Source organism: Rhinoderma darwinii, chromosome 2 (genome assembly GCF_050947455.1).
Source record: "Rhinoderma darwinii isolate aRhiDar2 chromosome 2, aRhiDar2.hap1, whole genome shotgun sequence".
Classification (NCBI taxonomy): Eukaryota; Metazoa; Chordata; class Amphibia; order Anura; family Rhinodermatidae; genus Rhinoderma; species Rhinoderma darwinii.
Window position 1 is genome coordinate 374,147,628 of NC_134688.1, and position 14,662 is coordinate 374,162,289.

Genomic DNA, 14,662 nt, shown 5'->3' on the forward strand with positions numbered 1-14,662 from the left:
ATAAATTGCTGTTTGGGCACACTGCCAGGCTCAGTTGGACCACCATTTGGCTTTTGAAGCGCAGATTTGGTTGGTGTTTTAGTGGTATTTCAGCTTATAATGTGGGGGCATATGTAAGTTGGGCGGAGTACATCAGGGCATATGTAAGCTGGGCGGAGTACATCAGGGTATATGTAATCTGGGTGGAGTATATCAGGGTATAATAGGATGATGTAATAATGGGGTGAATGAATAATCCATGGATTGGTGTGGTATGCTGTGAACCATTCCTTTATGCACAGGCCGGGTTTATTGGGTATTATACAAAATATATGTGCTCCAGTATTGCCTAATCTTTGACTTCTTCACTATCTCTATAAGCCGCACAAGGCCCTAAAGTTTCCTCATCTCCACTGCATCTACAGGGTCCACCTGTGGGGTCCAGCAAATGATGATGTGGGGTATTTAGTGATATTCTACTGGACCTAAAAAATTAGTCTGGGCCGTCATTTAGCATAATTTTGCCTCATTGCGTTTTAAGAGTCATAACGTGTTATTTTTCCGTTGACGGAGCTGTATGAGGGAGCGTTTTTTGTGGAACGAGCTGTAATTTTTATTGGTTCCATTTTGGGGTACATGCAATTTTTTTTTATCACTATTTATTCAATTTTTTGGGAGATGAAGAAACCAAAAAACATCAATGCTAGCACGTTTTTTTTTTGTTGTTTTTTTTTACAGTGTTCACCGTGCAGTATAAACAACATGTTAACTTTATTCTGCTGGTCAATACGATTACAGCGACACCAAATTTATATAGTTTTTTTACGTTTCACTACGTTCTCACAATAAAAATACTCTTTTTAAAAAAAATCATGTTTTAGTGTCGCCATTTTCTGACAGCCATAACTTTTTTATTTTTTTAGTTGATATCGCTGTGGGAGGGCTTGTTTCATGCGTGACGAACTGTAGTTTGTATTGGTATCATTTTGAGTTACTTGCAACTTTTTGATCACTTTTTATTAGAAAAATTTTGAGGCAAGATGAGCAAAAAATAAAATGTTGTCATTGATTTTTATTCAAAATTAAAAAACCTATTATGTATAGATTTTTGTCATGTTTTCATTTATTTTCTAATAATAAAGGAGTTGATCAGGGAAACAGGGCGATTTTTGTTTTTAGTTAAAACTTTTATTTATTTATTTTCTTTAACATTTTTTTTAACTTTTTTCACTTTTTTTTTACACTTACCTGAAGACTTGAAGATCTGGTCTTCTGATCCCCGGTACAATACACTACACTACTTATGTAGTGCAGTGTATTGTAACTGTCATTCTTCATCTGACAGTTAACGTATTAGGTCCTGCCTCGGGCAGGACCTAATAAGCTTCCGTACCTGGGCAACCAGGAAGCCTAGCAACGGCTTAATGGTTGCCATAGCAACTATCGCCACCCGCGATCCATCGCGTGGAGGGGCGGGGGGGGTACAGAGGGAGCTCCCTCCCTCTGTCAACCACTTCAATGCGGCGAACGCCATTGACAGCCGCATTGATTGGGTTAAATGGCCTCCGATCGGCGGCAACTGTCGTCGCCACCTTTGCAGCGGTATGTCAGCTGTGTATTACAGCTGACAGCCGCTGAAGATGAAGCGCGCACAGCTCATGTGCCGGCTTTAACGACAGGACGTGACTGTACGCCCTATTGCGGGAACGCACTTTGAATTTAGATGTACAGTCACGCCCAAAAGTGGGAAGAGGTTAACAGGGGAATGTTGCAGAATAGAGCAGGATGTTAATTTATGGAGTGTTTGTTATATTATGTGTTATGCTATTTGATTGCATTTGAGTATTTTGTGTATTTAATAAATGGCTGCTGTGGCCTTTACACCAATTCAAGTTGTGGTCCCTATTTGGGTTACTGGTGGTGGAAGGTCATGGATAGCAAAGGCATCAAACATACCTTAAAGAGGCTCTGTCACCAGATTTTGCAACCCCTATCTGCTATTGCAGCAGATAGGCGCTGCAATGTAGATTACAGTAACGTTTTTATTTTTAAAAGACGAGCATTTTTGGCCAAGTTATGACCATTTTCGTATTTATGCAAATGAGGCTTGCAAAAGTACAACTGGGCGTGTTGAAAAGTAAAAGTACAACTGGGCGTGTATTATGTGCGTACATCGGGGCGTGTTTACTACTTTTACTAGCTGGGCGTTCTGATGAGAAGTATCATCCACTTCTCTTCAGAACGCACAGCTTCTGGCAGTGCAGATCTGTGACGTCACTCACAGGTCCTGCATCGTGTCGGCACCAGAGGCTACAGTTGATTCTGCAGCAGCATCAGCATTTGCAGGTAAGTAGCTACATGGACTTACCTGCAAACGCCGATGCTGCTGCAGAATCATCTGTAGCCTCTGGTGTCGATGTGTCCTCGCTCGTCTGACACGATGCAGGACCTGTGAGTGACGACACAGCGTGATCTCTGGAGAACACGGCTGTGTCTGCACTGCCAGAAGCTGGGCGTTGTGAAGAGAAGTGGATGATACTTCTATGCACAACGCCCAGCTAGTAAAAGTAGTAAACACGCCCCGATGTACGCACATAATACACGCCCAGTTGTACTTTTACTTTTCAACACGCCCAGTTGTACTTTTGCAAGCCTCATTTGCATAAATACGAAAATGGTCATAACTTGGCCAAAAATGCTCGTTTTTTAAAAATAAAAACGTTACTGTAATCTACATTGCAGCGCCTATCTGCTGCAATAGCAGATAGGGGCTGCAAAATCTGGTGACAGAGCCTCTTTAAGTCATATGCTGATCAAACTCTCTTGTCTCTTATGTATTGCATACATGTGGGGTTAGTGACTGCCTGCATTTTTTGATCTTGCACTCCTCCCTATGGGCAATAGGTTGATTTTAATTAGTTTAATGCTGGTTCCTACAGTCCCCAAGTATATGTAGGCTTAGTCTCAGTTCTGGGTGTTTGTGCAGCGTAGGGACCCACCTATACAGGACGTCTTGTCGAGGCAGGTAAGCTCACACAATATGTGCTAAGAACCTCCCTATTGTAAGTTGATTCAGCAGTAATGCATATATATTTATTGATAGTGCTTAGGTGCCATTGGTGTTCGCAGAGTGCTGTCGCCATTTTCTTGGGCACTATATATAATATATATACAGACATACATACATACATACATACACACACACACACACACACACACACACACACACACACACACACGAATAAATACACACATACCGGAACATACACAAATACATAAAGGCAAATATATAAATACACAAGAACATGTACACATGCACAGAAAAACATGTACACATATAGACCCATAAATACCCACACAGGAACACATATACACAGTACAGATAATGAAGCAGACGTTATGCAGTCCTATGTAACACCACAGATAACACAGTGATAACTCTCGGAGTACAGATAATGTAGTAGGTATTACCTGCAGTCCTACGTAACACCACAGGTAACACAGTGTCAACTGTCTGAGTTCAGATAATGTAGTAGATGTTACCTGCAGTCCTATGTAACACCACAGATAGCACACAGTGGTAACTCTCTGATTACATATAATGTAGTGGATGTTAACTGCAGTCTTATGTAACACTACAGGTAACACAGAGTAATAACTCTGAGTACAGATAATGTAGTAGACGCACACGCAGAGCAATATATACACATACAGATACATATATAGGCACTCAGACACACACACACACACACACAAACAAACACACACACGCACACACGCACAGACACATATAACACATAATGGAGACAAGTAGAGACACAAACAACAGACAGATTAAAGAGAACCCTTCGCCTGTCCATACGTGTGCAGTTGAGTGCAGCATGTAATGGGCACTGCTTCACAAACCCTCCTGTCTCACTTGAAGTAATTTTTCTAACTTCATCCGATATTTAGATAGCGGTGCCGTTATATTTGGGGCCCGATAAGTAAATAAACCCCTGAACAGTCATTGAGGAGTGTAAATGGCAAGGGAACGTGCTACTATCGCTGTTTGACTGTCCAATCAGCTACAGACAGTATCACAACTGCTTGTGCTGTGTGATCTCTCTCGCGAGATTACCCAGTGTTTCCTTCACGGTCTGACAAGAGATGAAGAGCAAAGCGTGTGCGCGCGCACCCTCTGCTCCGCCACTGCCACGGAGCAGAAGGGGAGAAGAAGATTAATTTTTCTTCTTCTGTTCCATGGCGGTGGGAGTATCGTCGGCAGCAACGTTGGAGCGTGCGGGTTTCGCACACTCTCAGTCTTCGGCCCTTAGATTCAAATTGTTGTTTTTCTCTTTTCTTCTCCATCTCCATATATAGCCCACCCCTGTATATAGACCCCCTGTAGATATTGCCCACCCCTGTATATAGTGTCCAACATATAACCCACCGCTGTAGATAGTGCCCTGCATATATCTCCACCTATAAATAGTGCTCCACATATAGCCCACCCCTGTATATAGTGCCTCTCATATAGCTCCCCCTATAGTGCTCCACATATAACCCACTCCTGTATATAGCCCACCCCTGTATATAGTGGCTCTCATATAGCTCCCCCTATAGTGCTCCACAAATAGCCCACTCCGTATATAGTGACTCACATATAGCTTCCCCTATAGTGCTCCACATATAGCCCACCCCTGTATACAGTGCCTCACATATAGCTTCCCCTATAGTGCTCCACATATATCCCACCCCTGTATATAGTCCCCCCCCCTGTAGACAGAGCCGACCCCTGTAGATAGAGCCCCTACTGTAGATAATGTCACTCACATTTGTATTGGGATAAAAAAAACTAACTTTACATACTCACCTTAATCACGTTCCCACGTTGTCCGGTGGCAACACAGACCTGCTCTCTTCTGAGCAGTTTTGGTGGGGTTGAATAACGCAAGAGGCGCAATGACGTCATCGCGCCGCTTGCATCCTTGAAAGGCGCTGATTGACAGGGCAAGTCATTATGAAAATAGCACTCGTTACGCATATGACAAGCCCTCAAACGGCTACATCGGTGGAAAAATAAAAATGTTAAGGCTCTTGGAAGTCGGTGATATAAAAAATATTTTTTTCCAGGAGATGTGCCATTATTGAGCAAAAGTGGTAAAACTATACATATTTGGTATCGCCATAACCTTACGGACCCATACAATAAAAGTAACACATTAGCCATGTTGCACTATAAACAGTGTTAAATTTAAAATGCAAAATCAATGGCATTATTGCTCTTCTTCCTTTCCCTCCAGAAAGAGTTTATGAAAGTTATATGTACCCAAAATGGTGCCATTAAGAAATACACAAAATAACACTTCCCGTTTGTGAATGAGGAAGAGGAGGCCTGCAGCATTAACCACTGAGTTTTGAAGGGAAAGGCTACAGAAAAACTAGGTAGGGCACAGCATTCTGGTCTCCTACCTGTCACGACACATCAGTAGAGGGAGGTTCCTTCTGTAGTCTGTTGCCTTACAGCCAGACACTCTATGTGTCCCAGAATATAGATGATTTCCTGGGAAACATACAGAAGGATTCTTTATAATTTGTTTACAGTTTTGATAAGACAAAATATGGTCAAGGGAGAGAAGAATATTAAGCGAGCAATGGCTTGCATGCCTTTTATTTAGGTGTGAGGAACCTGTGAGATGCTGGATTTCACACTAGTACATGACCAGTTTGATGGGTCAAGACAGAGAAAAAAAAAAATACATGTGTATCTAAACCTTTGAATCCTTCATTTGGTTCCCCACTGGCCCAAATAAACTCACAATGACAACCAGGCATGTGTCTGGCCCTATAATTGGTTTTGTAGGACTCAAAAAGAGGTTTAGACTCACATGTAAATTGCTACCAGACATCCCGCTACTGGATAATCAAGATTTCTTTCCAAAGTATGAAGCTGTGGAGGACTGACAGGATTACTACGTAGGAGATTTTATGGACCTGTATAATATTTCAATCTAATTCAGGAAATTGGGAAATCTTTCAGTTTGCTCCATCTATAGTCAATAAATTTATGTTAAAGATGGGACAATACTGACACACATAAGAATATAGAAAGAAAAGGGAAATCTTTGTGATCTACTCCAGCATTTCTACACCGTCTTCCACACTAGCATTTATGGTGGGTTGGAAGCTGACTTGAGGTTAACTTTCACTATGCAGGTATGAAGTAGAGTAGAAATGCACATGTCAATCAATACCTCCCTATTTGAGGCTGGCAAAGATCTTAACTAGGTGATATATTGACTTGACTATGAATTTTGATCTTCCACGCTCCGGGCCAGGTGTGACCTCTCTCTTTATTATTTTACGCTTTCCTTCTTCTCCAATAGAAGTAAGCGGCTCATTCCATGCCAAAAGACAAATTTCAACAAAAGTTTACGCACCAAACTGAATATCACAACTTGACGATCAAAGGTACCCTAGATTTTACAAGATTTCACCAACGCCTCTGAGTTATACTACAAAATTTATTATTTATTGAAATGTTAAAATTCCCCAAAGAGAACAAATGTGGTTCCCATTATCTAGAGCCTACTTTTTACATTCACTATTCCTGATAGGAATGTACGAATAAAAAAAAAAAATCTGAATTCTGCGCGTCGGCAAAGCATTAAATATTTATGTTACATTATAATACTGGTAATTCATATACAAACACATTTTCTACCTGCTGACAAGAGTTTATTTGTATAAAGCAGGCAGTTGACTTTCTTACACTAAAAATGATGTGTTTCCAAATAAAACAAAGTAATTGGCAAAGGTTAAATTCACAGAAGCATAAGGGCATTCTGAACAACTTTCTCAAACCGGTACCGATTTACTAAAAAAAATTAAATAAATTATAAAACAACTATTATTGGGATGATTCAAATCAACTTTACAATTCATTAATCTCAATAAATCTTGAATTCGCTAACCTTTTGCCAGTTTGAAGTATATACTAATAGTGTGATGCTTGATCTATTTAATGCACATGTTAGCAAAACTGTTCTTTTCCAGAAGAAGGAACACTATCTCCCTACTGCTACCTATATGTGACTAACCTGTAGTCAATTCCTGAGCCTTTATAGAGTTACAGGGTAGCTGTCATGTCCGTGGCTGTGGTTTGTCAGTTCTACTCTCTCCCTGACAGCCACAGCCACGGGTCGTCAAGCGCTGGCCCCAGTCTCCTCAGGAGACGCCAGCGCTCGCTTCCACTCACCTCAGCCGGATCCCGTAGGATGCGCACGCACGCTCGTGCCCGCTCTTAAAGGGGCTGCGTGCGCACTGGACTTTAATGAACTATCAACCCATGAGTCCCTGGACTATAAGAGAGGTTCAGCCCCTTGCTTCTATGCCTGAGCGTTGTTGTCGTATCCTAAGTTTGTCTTGCAAATGGTCCCTAGTGTTTCCTGCTCCCAGTGTTCCCTGTTCCTGTATCCTGATCTAGTGCCATGCTGAGCTGTAGCCGTGCTGTGCTGTATACCACGACTGACGACTACATGCTGCCTAGTCCCAGCCAAGCCTGCCTTGCTACTCTCCGAGCTGCCACAGGTATCCTATATGAACTATAGACTCTGACCTGTGCCATGTTGGCCAGCTGCCATAACGCCAAGGCGCAAAGGTCGCCTTCATCATCTCTCTCCTCACTGGCAAGGCCCTTGCTTGGGTGAACCCTATCTGGGAGAGACAAGGACCAGAGACCCGTGACTTCCAGAGCTTCCTCCGGAATTTTCGCTTGGTGTTTGAGAAGCCTGGACGAGTCTCGTTTGCAGCAGCCTCCTTGATGAACCTACGCCAAGGAGACACCTCCATGAGCGAGTACGCCATCCACTTCCGCACCCTGGCGGGAGAACTGTTGTGGAACAATGATGCCCTGGTGGCTAAATTTTGGCATGGACTGTCCCCTGGAATTAAGGACGAGCTTGCCGCCCGAGATCTGTCGTCTACTCTGGTTGATATCATCCTTCTGTCCGCCCGGATTGATATGAGGATCCGAGAAAGGTTCCAAGAAGCTCGTCAGGAGGGAGGCCTCCCTAGTCCGGCCCCATTCTTGCAGCAACCTCTATTATCCTCTGATGCCGATCCTCATATGGAGTCTGTAAGCGTGGACCGGTGTAAGCCATCTTCTCAGGAGAGACTACGCAGACACATTTTGGGACTCTGTCTATATTGCGGCCTCGGAGGCCATCTTGTGCGCCTGTGTCCCCAAAAGCTTTGTAGGAATGGTAGGACAGGCAACCTTGGGTAAAAAAGGACTTCCGTCCAAATTGTCCTTACCCGTGACCATAGTGTCTGGTGAGAGAACGCATCAGGTCTTTGCATATCTGGACTCTGGATCTGCTGCTAATTTTATTTGTAGAGACCTAGTGGATCTTCTTCAATTGCCCACTACCGCTCTGGAGAGGCAGTTGATGGTGGCATTGGTAAATGGACTTCCTCTGCCAGATCCAGTTATTGATGTGACCAAGCCACTGAGGCTCCAAGTAGGAGCTCTCCACTCTGAGTTGCTATAATTTTTTTGCCTTGTCCAAGGCCGTTAATCCAATGCTGCTGGGTCTGCCTTGGCTCCGACTTCATGCCCCAGTCCTGGACTGGAACTCTGGAGGGGTTCTCCAGTGTGGTCCAGAGTGTCACAATCGTTGCCTGGGACAGATTCGCTCGGCTCAGCCTCCTCTGCCTCAGTCACTGGCAGGATTGCCTGGTAATTTTGCTGTATTTGCGGACGTCTTCAGCAAGAAAGAGGCGGATACACTGCCCCCACACCAGGCGTATGACTGTCCTGGGAAGATCAAGGTTGGATCCAGCACGAAAAAATAAATAAAATAAAATGGAAAGGATTTTCCAAGTTTAGTGGGCCAGTTAGGCTATATAAAAATCAGGACTTGGATACACTGCGTGACGTCCTGGAAGTGTAAGGAAGGTTAGTGATATATGAAGAAAAAGCCTACGCGTTTCAGACGCTACGAGCGTCCTTAATCATGGCTGAAGCTGACTGACTAAAGTGAAAGTGTGCCCTATATACTTCCATCTGCGTGTGTCTATCATTAGCTTTAATTACATTCTCATGTGTTTGGTCCGTGGCGATGTCGGTAAATTCGACTTTATTGCTTGTTGTGGACACATAAGCAATGTAATGTAACAGGGAAGGTTCGGATTTAGGACAGGAAGATCAAGTGTTTATAGAAAGTATATTTATTCAGAATTAGTTTTACATGTGATAATCGTAATCATGTATACTAGAGCTGTCATCTTGAGAACAGTATCCGGTTCGGAAGGTCAATTGTAATTATGTTTGCGTTCCACAGAGCATAGCAACGCTGGACCGCACCACCGGAAATAAGATCCCCGGCGACAATGACTCCAAGAGGAACCCTGCAGTCTGATCGTGAGTACCATGTATATTAATATATGTTTTTGTAGATTATATACGTGCTATATACTATGCTGGAATTTAATTTTGTTGGTGTAATTTATATGGATGCAGATTTCGGGCTATCTATTTGTTTATGACCGAACTATTCTTGACTGTTATGCCTGTATGGTAGGATACTGAATTCATCAAACGTATTGGTTGATGGGTTTGACAGGGTTACATGAGAACTCGTATATATATATATATATATATACATGCTTAATTAGAACAGTCAGCTATGGATGTAGATAATCAGAAAATGAAGTAAAAGCAAAACTTATATGTGAAAGTTTGACATAAGAAAGAGAAGGAGGATAAAGAAAGATAAAGTGACTGAGATTGTATAACATCATGTGTGAATTGACAAGTGGTTTAAGAAGTGTGACGTGTAATAAGCATATAACATACACGCCACACGGTTGAAACGATGTGGACCTTGGCGGTAAATATATTTGCCTACAATTTGGTTAATGCTCTGTAGAAATTATTGGATTATAAGTAGTGGTTGAATAGGATGATTATATTAACACCAATAAATTGTCGATACCCCACAAGGAATATGTGTGATTTGTTCTATTTTCGAAGGCAAGGCGTGTATCTATATTGTGACCTTATTTTATGGGTCCAGAATATTATAATGTTATGAAACGGATATACACTGTATATTACCATGATTAATCCAGATTTGGACACGGAAATGTAACAAGATTTTTAATAATGGAGATTTAGATCGTGTCTTATATTGAGGCCATTGGGAAAACGTGTATTTAGTTTAAAGATCCAGTAGGCTTCACGTTGATAGATTTTATATTGTAGGTCCCCTCCTCTTTTTGGTAAATGAACTTTTTCAATGGCATGACATTTGAAAAAATTGGTTGTTCTGTTATGTTGGTGTATGAAGTGTTTGGCTGCATTAGACACATTGGTGATATTTGAATTGCGGATGTAGCTTAAATGTTCAAGTATTCTAGTTTTAAATTTTCTGCTGGTGCAGCCTACATATTTTAACTTGCAATTTGTGCACTCAATAATGTAGATAACTCCATTTGAGTTGCAATTAATATAATTTTTTATGGCAAATGTAAATGTGTTGTCTGCATCGGAAAAGTTTTTGGTGGGGTAAGTATAAGTACAGGTTTTGCATGGGTGTTGCCCGCATTTGAAGAAGCCTTTACTTTCTAACCACGTTGATTTAGTATCATTGGGTGAAAATATTGAGGGAGATAGTGAGCTGCCAAGTGATGGTGCCTTGCGTGCCACAATTCTTACTCCTTCTTTCAGAATGGAGCGTAGGCTGTCATCTTCAAATAAAACTGGTAAGTATTTCTGTATTATACTTTTGATTTCAGAAAATTGATTGCTTTGTTGTAATATCAGGGTTGGTACCTGGTGGTCAGATTTTTCATTTTTCTTCTTATTATTGAATTGATTCAGGAGATTGTTTCTTGTTAGTTTGGCTGTGATGTTAGTGGCCTTGTTGAGAGACCAATTAGGGTAACCTCGTTTCTGCAGCCTAGAGCATATTTGTTTCTGTTCGATGTTAAATTGTTTGTCAGAACTGCAGTTTCTCCTTGCCCGGTACATTTCTCCTATTGGGATGTTCATAATGGTTTTTTTCGCATGGTTACTTTCTGCGTGTAAGATGGTATTGGCAGATGTGGGTTTTCGATGAGTATTCGTTTCAATTATGTTTCCTTCTGAGCCTTTTAGTTCTAGGTCTAGGAAGACAATATCAGATTGATTGTGACTGTAAGTGAATCTAAGATTGTGAGAGTTGTCATTTATATACTTCAAAAATTTAGGAATTGCTTGAACCTCTCCTTTCCAGATAAACAGCAGATCATCAATATATCTTTTGTACCATTCGATATGGTGTCCAAATGGGTTATTGGTTGAAAAAATATTGTGTTCCTCCCACCAGGCCATAACTAGGTTGGCTATTGAGGGGGAGAATTTGGCTCCCATAGAGACCCCCTTGAGTTGTAAATAGAATATGCCATTAAATAAAAAATAGTTATGAGTCATGAGGAAAGTTAATACTTCAAGGATATACATCTGGAAATTTCTCGTGTATGTGCTATGGGTGGCTAGATAATACTCTAGAGCAGTATGGGCTGTTTGATGAGGAATCGAAGTATATAACGATATTATGTCACATGTAAGCCATGAGTATTCATCTTTCCATACTTTATGTTGAAAGGAGCACAAAACATCTCGTGTATCTCTTAGAAATGCTGGGGTTTGTTGGGCTAATGGCTGTAATAATGTATCCAGCCATTCTGATAATCTTTCCAGAATGGAACCAATGCCCGAAACAATTGGGCGCATGGGCGGCGGTTTTGTTTGTTTGTGAATTTTAGGTAAAGCGTGAATTATTGGTGTGATTGGCTGTTCAATGTAAATATATTTTAATTGTTTCTGACTGATATGTCCATTGTTGAGACCCTCAGTGAGAAGCTGTTTCATTTTCTTCTGGATGATCTCCGTAGGATTGTTTTCCAGTTTTCTATATGTTTGGTCATCTGATAGTAGATTTAGTATAGATGTTTTGTAATCAGATTTGTCCATAACAGCTACTCCTCCCCCTTTGTCAGCCATTTTGATAATGATTTCTTTGTTATTTTCAAGAGATTTTGCTGCATTTTTGAGTCTTTTGGATAGATTGGATTTATGCACAATCTGGTTGGTTTTGTTGGATAGTGCTTGTAATTCTTTTTCCAGTAAAGTTTGAAAAATATCCATGGAGTCAGTCCTTGATTTAATAGGATAATATTGGATATTCGTTGTGGAAAAATTGGATAGTTGGTTGAAGGTATTGTTTTCTTGATTAATGTTGTCTATACGAAGACTATCCAGACACGAGATGGTTTGTAGTTCCTGAAAGGAAAGAGCCAATGAGGATTGGTCTTTGATGTTTTGCAACGATATGAATGGATCTGTAATTTCCATTTGGATGGGAGTCGCTGAAAAATCTTCACTTGAACTCGAATTAATTTGTTCAATAGTTGGAGGAGGCAATATAGAGGTGGGGTTCTCTTGTGAACCTCTGTAGTTGCTAGAGATATGGTCTGGCGATGTCTTGGTATTTGTGGTCTGAGAGTCAGATATAAGGAAATGACGTTTAACAGTAAGATTTCTTATGAATTTATTAATATCAAGAATCGTATGAAAGATGTCAAAGTTATTGGTTGGTGCAAAGTTTAAACCCAGCGATAAAACTTCATATTGTGCTGGCGTGAGTACAGTTGATGATAAATTGACCACGTTCGAATTTATAGTTGATATTTCCGTGATCGGAGGTGACGGCTCTGGTTTGGTTCCAGCCTTCCTATGTTTCCTGCCGCCCCTCCTTCTTCGTTTTTTGATAGCATGTACTATCAAAACCTAGTACACTTCCAGGACGTCACGCAGTGTATCCAAGTCCTGATTTTTATATAGCCTAACTGGCCCATTAAACTTGGAAAATCCTTTCCATTTTATTTTATTTATTTTTTCGTGCTGGATCCAACCTTGATCTTCCCAGTTTTGTCTACTCTGCGTGTGCCGACACGAGAATCCGCGCACAAACTTCCAAAATCATAAGATGCAACAAAGGTGAGCTGGAGGTTCCTTCTTCTACTCTTGTTTATCTCATTCAACGGCTTGTGCCTCACGTGCCCACCGCACTTCATGTGCAGCTAAATAATACCATAGTTCTAGGACTGGTTACACAACATCACTGAATAATGCATGATATAACGCATCCAAATGCTGTGTGAATTAGTGCCAAAAAGGAAAAAAATCTTTTTAGTGTCAAATATTACCTGCAAGTAAAAGCCATCTTGACAAAATACATTTTGCAATTAGTATACAAATATAGTGGCTGATTCTTTTTCCTGTGTGTTTTTTCACGCTTTCTATGTTTTTAATGCTCTCACATGAGAACCTTGGACACCTAAACAAATATTTTTTTTCCATATGTGCCTGAGAAACACAATTGATGAGATATTGAAAACTAGGATTCACTTTTCATCATGACCAGCAATCCACAAGCATCCAGGGCACAGATGGCAGCCAAAGTGTTTGGCAATCATGAAAATATAACTATACACAACCAAGATATTGAAAATGTATTCCACGACATGGAAAAATGTATGACCCAACAAGCCAAAATATGGTGGGATCTAACTACTCTTAAAGCATACATAGAAAAAGACATGATTCCAAGAGGTCTCAGGATCAAAAAATTACCAACATTTAACTACTCAGACACCTTTAACAAAGATTGGGAGCAAACGCTCACAGATTGTTCCATCAAATTGATGAAACTCATAACTAAAGAAGAAGAAACCAAATTAACAGAACTAGAGGTCACAATAACTGAGATAAGAACTAAAATAGATGACCTTCCCAGCTCACCTGAAATTGCATTTTTAGATACCAGAACTTCAACCTATATAGACAAACTTGACCGGTCTTTAGCAGAATCTAAGAAAACTAAATTCCTAAGAGACACAAGAGACTACAAGAACAACCAAGTGTATAATTGGAGTAAAAGGGATCCAAATCGAACAAGACCCAAACCCATCTTAAAAAATCAAAGTTACCAACGGCAAAACAGATACAGAATTACATCAAATAGAGTGAGCTTCAGTTCCACCGAGCCAGAATCAACAGAGGGATTCTCTGAAGATGAAAATTACGGAACTCGTCCAAAGTACCAACAAAGATCTGATGCCAACCAGTACATGCTATCAAAAAACGAAGAAGGAGGGGCGGCAGGAAACATAGGAAGGCTGGAACCAAACCAGAGCCGTCACCTCCGATCACGGAAATATCAACTATAAATTCGAACGTGGTCAATTTATCATCAACTGTACTCACGCCAGCACAATATGAAGTTTTATCGCTGGGTTTAAACTTTGCACCAACCAATAACTTTGACATCTTTCATACGATTCTTGATATTAATAAATTCATAAGAAATCTTACTGTTAAACGTCATTTCCTTATATCTGACTCTCAGACCACAAATACCAAGACATCGCCAGACCATATCTCTAGCAACTACAGAGGTTCACAAGAGAACCCCACCTCTATATTGCCTCCTCCAACTATTGAACAAATTAATTCGAGTTCAAGTGAAGATTTTTCAGCGACTCCCATCCAAATGGAAATTACAGATCCATTCATATCGTTGCAAAACATCAAAGACCAATCCTCATTGGCTCTTTCCTTTCAGGAACTACAAACCATCTCGTGTCTGGATAG